The sequence below is a fragment of the Protomyctophum bolini genome, assembly GCF_963924005.1.
Source record: "Protomyctophum bolini genome assembly, chromosome: 14".
NCBI classification, from domain to species: Eukaryota; Metazoa; Chordata; class Actinopteri; order Myctophiformes; family Myctophidae; genus Protomyctophum; species Protomyctophum bolini.
This window is the reverse complement of record NC_137875.1, coordinates 38206767-38212452: the sequence shown is the minus strand read 5'-3', so window position 1 is coordinate 38212452 and position 5686 is coordinate 38206767. Positions and strand designations below refer to the sequence as shown.

The 5686-nt window shown below is 43.5% G+C and overlaps 1 protein-coding gene across 1 annotated transcript in view; it reads right to left on the bottom strand.

Moving 5' to 3' along the window:
* Positions 1 to 4318: 4318 nt before the first annotated feature.
* The window catches only part of zbtb18 (zinc finger and BTB domain containing 18), a 9581-nt gene continuing 8213 nt past the window's right edge, over positions 4319 to 5686 (bottom strand). Inside the window, exon 2 of the mRNA XM_080781882.1 lies at positions 4319 to 5686. This exon is cut by the window's right edge and continues 1896 nt beyond it. The gene's annotated coding sequence lies outside the window, so the exon portion shown is untranslated.

Sequence of the window (5686 nt, the reverse complement as noted above, 5' to 3'; positions counted from 1 at the left end):
TCTCACGTATCATCACGGCCACGGTGACTTTTAGTGTTTGTTGTTTGTGTGTACAGTATAGTGCTTTAAAAAACGTCATCCGTGAAAACGTGAAATTCTGAGACGCTGCATGACTCATAAGTCCTGCTATACACACAGGGGCAAACGACCATGACTTACCAAGCTATATACACTTTATTTGGCCTTTTTGAATTGAAAAAAGTTTTCAGGTGGGAGAGAAACACATGCACCAACACAGGTCTCAAGTGAAAACGTATAACCAAGGCTGTTGTATGCTGATGCAGTCCTGTCAGGTATACACTGCATGGCACAGGGCTCAGACGTGTTTTTGTCTGTTTGTTTGTTTGTTTGTTTATTTAATTCAAGAAGAAAATGTTCAGTTCAAGTGTAGACGAGTCAAAGCCACAGCGCCGCACGCCGCCGCAGTCACACAAAGCAGAATGATTTGAAAAGCTTAAGAATGGCATCTTCAACAGACATCTTCCATCAAAGCATGTGCACATCTCTCTCTCTATTTATCTCCTTATCCCCCCCCCCTCTCTCTTCCCACCCAGGCCCCTCCCCCTCCCCTTGGTATACTGAAGCTCTCGCTGGCAGCTTGGCAGAGAGGGCTCTAGTCTCTCTCCCTCACGCAAGCAAGCAAACCCGAGCGCATGCAGGAGCCCGGGCCCCCAGACAGGAGCCCAAGCTGGTCTCAACCTCCCAACATGTTGAGCTGGCCCGCCTTGGGCACAGCCAAATGGTTCTGCAGCTGCCCCTTTGTCCCCTTTCCTTAAGTAAACAAAGGACAGAAACAAATTAATGACCTACATTCACGGAGAACCTCGCACGGCCTCCTCGAACGGAGAGACAGACATGACAGAGAGAGAGAGAGAGAGTGCGCAGAGGAGTCTTCTACAAGCAGATGTTCACTCAGAACACTGCAGACTGCAATTAATGATCGCCAAGCGGTGCATGGCCAAAGGAAAGGGTTTGATTATATTGTTCCCCAGCAGTTATCAAACAACTGCTGCTGAACTGCTGCTCGACGGTGGGCTGAGAGGCAGAGCAGAGAACGCTACAGGTTTCGGAGGGACAACGAACGATGCGTTGAGAATGGTCTTGACACTATTATGAGCAAGTTAATCGGTGCATCATGTCACACACGACAGCAGATAGAATGTGTCTGTCACATGTAATTGGGAAATTATGCGAAATGAGACATGACTTCGCTTGCAGCTGGGATTGACTATGAAATATGTTGTACTAGTGCTTGTGTTATTTTTCTTTAAGCCAATATTGGGTAATTCGTCAGGAAAGAAGACAATATCATGGAGATTAGGAGTGTGCTTACCGTGTGTGTGTCTGTGTGTGTGTGTGTGTGTGTGTGTGTGTGTGTGTGTGTGTGTGTGTGTGTGTGTGTGTGTGTGTGTGTGTGTGTGTGTGTGTGTGTGTGTGTGTGTGTGCGCGCGCGCGCGCGCGTTGGGAGCTTACTGAGACCATCTGTGGCAGTGGCCTAATGAACGGCACTCCTTGGCCTCAGAGTGCAAGGGCTCTTAATGCATCTGTAAGAGCAGGTTTGCTGAGCAGCAAGACATTAGCTAAAGCTGATTTCTTTGCTAGAAAACTGTACTTCAGGAGCTTTGGCAGCAGGCCGTACGTACGTGTGCGTGAGTGCGCACGCGCGTGTGTGTGTGTTCGCAACAAGCTGCTGCACAGGTCCAGCCCACGCCTTATAGCTACAGCAGCCAGATATATCAGGAGTCACATGCATGTGCACACAAAGAAATGCACAGAAACACTGCAGACCGTGTCCAAGGAGAGCTCCAGCTACACACACACACACACACGTCGTGCCATCCACCCACATCACATGTCACTGAGGGACAGGATGCCAAAACCTCCTGCGTTGACCCTTCTGGATGTGTGTGTGTGTGTGTGTGTGTGTGTGGGGGGGGGGGGGGGGCTTGAGTTCTCCTTGGACATGCAAGTCACATCACGGTTACAAAATAAATGATGATAATATAAGAAGTACGTTTTCTTGTAATAGATAAATAGTTTTCAATAAAGTACCTGATGCAATTACATAATGCAATTTATGAAAAATGTAATTGTAATTGTCGCCTGTCAGTTTAGTGAGTTGCATTTTATTGATATGGTAATTAATAAGTGCGAGGTAGCTTTATGTCGCGGCGGCTGTAACATCTTTACCACGTGTAAAACATTTTCACACAATTACATGAAAATACTGAAAATTAACATGCAGGCCTCGCTGATCATCGGCGAGGAGAAAGAAAACACACATTCACGTAGGAAAGTTGAATTTCAAGAATCTTATAATTTATTGCAGTCTTGCACACAATTTAAAAATGTCAACAACGGCACACCAAAAAATTACAAAACTAAACACCATTAGAATTCACTCCCCTCGAGAGAAACAGAATCAAACCAGCTATGATTGTCAAAGCTAAAAAAACGTCTAAATCCATAAAAAAAAGACCGTAAAAGAAAAAGCAAAGAACAAAAAAAAAAAACTCAACAGATCTCTAGGGGGAGCAAATATATTTGAATCAAATTCTGCTTCTTTTTCCCCAGACAATGATTGTCCTTTTTCAAATAGACTAATTTATGTCAACGCCTCTCTTCCCACAACATACGCCTTCTGTATCTCTGTGAATTGTCGCTGACATTTTAAACATCATTTTGTACATTTTTCAGATACTTTGCTAAAATCTCCCCAGTGTCTTTTTTTTCCTTTCTCTTTTCTTCAAGTAAGCACAGCAAGGATGATGAGATGTTTTGTCAGGCTGGTTAGTTCACAGCATCTTGAGCGGGGCAGACATAGTAACTACCACCTCCACCGCACGCACACACACACACACACACACGCGCGCACACACACACACACACACACACACACACACACACACACACACACGCACACACGCACACAGCCAAAATACAGCAGTTTTAAGGCGGTCAAGTACAACCAGCGGAACAGAACAGCAGTAATGTTGACAGGTTATGGAGTGAACCGCTGCAAGGGGACACAAAACATTTGATGTCTAGGACAGATTGGTTGACAGCACTGCAATAAAATGCTCACACATAGGGTCGCGGCGGTGGGGACTTGGCAAAGTCTCTAAGCCATGTCACACGGGGCTGACACGGGGTTGTCAACTGAGACCGCGCGTTTCTCTTCCGATTTCATGTCATTCGTTTAACTTAAAATGTATTTCATGTCATTTAGCTTAAAAAGGTGCAATCATGCATGCCAATTATCTCCCGACACAAATAAAGGATTATGTTTTCAGTAGAAATCACACAAGAGACGGGCGTGTGCGCTCTCACTCTCTCTCTCGCGCGCGCACACACACACACACACACACACACACACACACACACGCACACACACACAATCCTATACAGCTCTCATGCTAGAAGTTTGGCTTCACACTGCTGCAGCCAATGAGAATTGGACTATACCAAGCCAGTGTGAGTTGGTTCACTATAACGGAACAGCTTGGGGAGTGTTGTGTATATAGTGACGCGGCAGTGTGGAAAAGATATCCGACTGTCTCCTCAACTTTCAGCATGAGGATAACTTATAGTTTCAACTTCTCTCCTTCAAAGCTCCCTCTCTTGTCTCTCTATCCCTTAAATCCCTAGCCAAGTCAAAACCACACACACACACACACACACACACACACACACACACACACACACCGAGCTGGAATAAGCGTGTAAATGACCATAAATGAAAATAAAAAATATATTAATTGAGAAATGGCCTGATAATGCCTGTGGCAGGACAGGAGTGTGACAGGAGAGATGGGGACATCTGGGGACACGTATTACAGCAGTGGACAGACTCAACGCCTGAGGACAAGGAGGAAGAAGTGCTATGTCGGACGGAGACCTTCAGTATAGGTGGACTTGACTAGTCAATAACTAGCCATGCACACACACGCACATACACGCGCGCACACGCGCACACACACGCACACACACACACACACACACACACACACACACACAGCAGAGAAATCAGTGCACACGTAGGCTTCAAAATGCTTCATAATCACTTCACAACCCAGCGGAGAAAAATAAAAAATTTAAACATTCTTTCAGGCGCTCAGTGAGAGAGAGACCCCCCCCCCTCCCCAAGGAAGGAGCGGAAATAAAGAACACCGCTCACTTTTCACTGTCCAAGTCTATAATGTTCAAAATGCACTCCCCCCCCCCCCCCCCCCCCCCCCCGCCCCCCGACGATGCAAAAGAAAAACCAAGCAATACCTTAAAATAAATAAAATAAATCATATTTTCATGCATCTTTTTCCATAGCCGTGAGGATAATATTCAGTATTTTCCAACAGACTGCACCCTGGAGTAGTTATTCACAGAAGAAAAAGGAGAGGAAGGAAACGAAAACTGAAAAAAAGAAGGAAAGGAAAAAAAAGGAGCCTGTTGTGAAATATTTGATCAATTACAATGTGTACAGTAATACAGCAAATTCACATTTTCTTTTTAAATATACAGGTTTGGACATCATGCAACAACAGCAGGTCCCATTAAAAAAAAAAAAACGAAAACAAACAAAATCATTTAAAAAAAACAATAATAATAATTAGAAAATAAAATCCATAAATGATTAGGCTTTTTAAAACTATAGCATAACAATATACAACCAACTTAAATTAAATACTTTTTTTTTTTTTAAACAAATAGTTTTAAAGACCGAAAGCTAGATTTAAGGAAAAAAAAAACTATAACAATGATAATAATAATAATAATAATAATATTAACAATAATAATCATCATTTGTAAATGACTTTTCTCATTACATTTTCTTTTTTTAGAAAATACTTCAACAAATTTGAGCGGACGTGGAAAAAAAGGAGGCTGTGCAGTGCATGAGTGCCGTCAGTTTGTCAGTCAGTCAGTCAGTTTTCTCCCGAACACGCGCCACGCCAAAAGACCCTTAACGAGGGAAGCAGGGAGCGCTTCGCAAACGACACCTCCATGCCAGTAGAAAATAAAAGTAAACACACACACAGAAAACACAAACTCGCTGTCAAACGCGCAAACACGCACGCACACACACACACACACACACACACACACATGCACGCACGCACGCACACAGTCACACACACGATGAAATGTTTGCCAGAGTAGTCATAGCCTCATACACATGACACACACACACGCATGTCATCTCTACAACACATGTGTGTGTGCGTGTGTATGTGTGTGTACGCGTGTACGTGTGTGTGAGTAAATGGTATGGACTCATGATCACAGTACCCGTTTAGTGTTATAAAGGTTTACCACTTCAGTGTGTGTGACCTGAACTCTTGCCGTGTTTTTTTTTAAACCTGGGTCTTTCAGGGGGACGATATAACCATAAGCTATTTGCTGGAGACTTGATAAAAACAATCATGGCAAGAACACTCTCGCCTGGACCCATACTCTTAGACGTGCTTAAAAAAAAACGAACAAAGAATAAAAAAAATGATCCTAATAAAATAGAATAAAACAACAGGACCTCAAAAAAAAAGAAAAAAAACAGAATTCAGTAGTAACATTTTCATGTGCTATTAAAGTGCAATTGAATGAGATTTGCGACGTACAACAAACATGACTGATTTCCACTCAGAATTTCAACCCCTTCACCACCATCCTATCACACCTCTGCTTTCCCTCC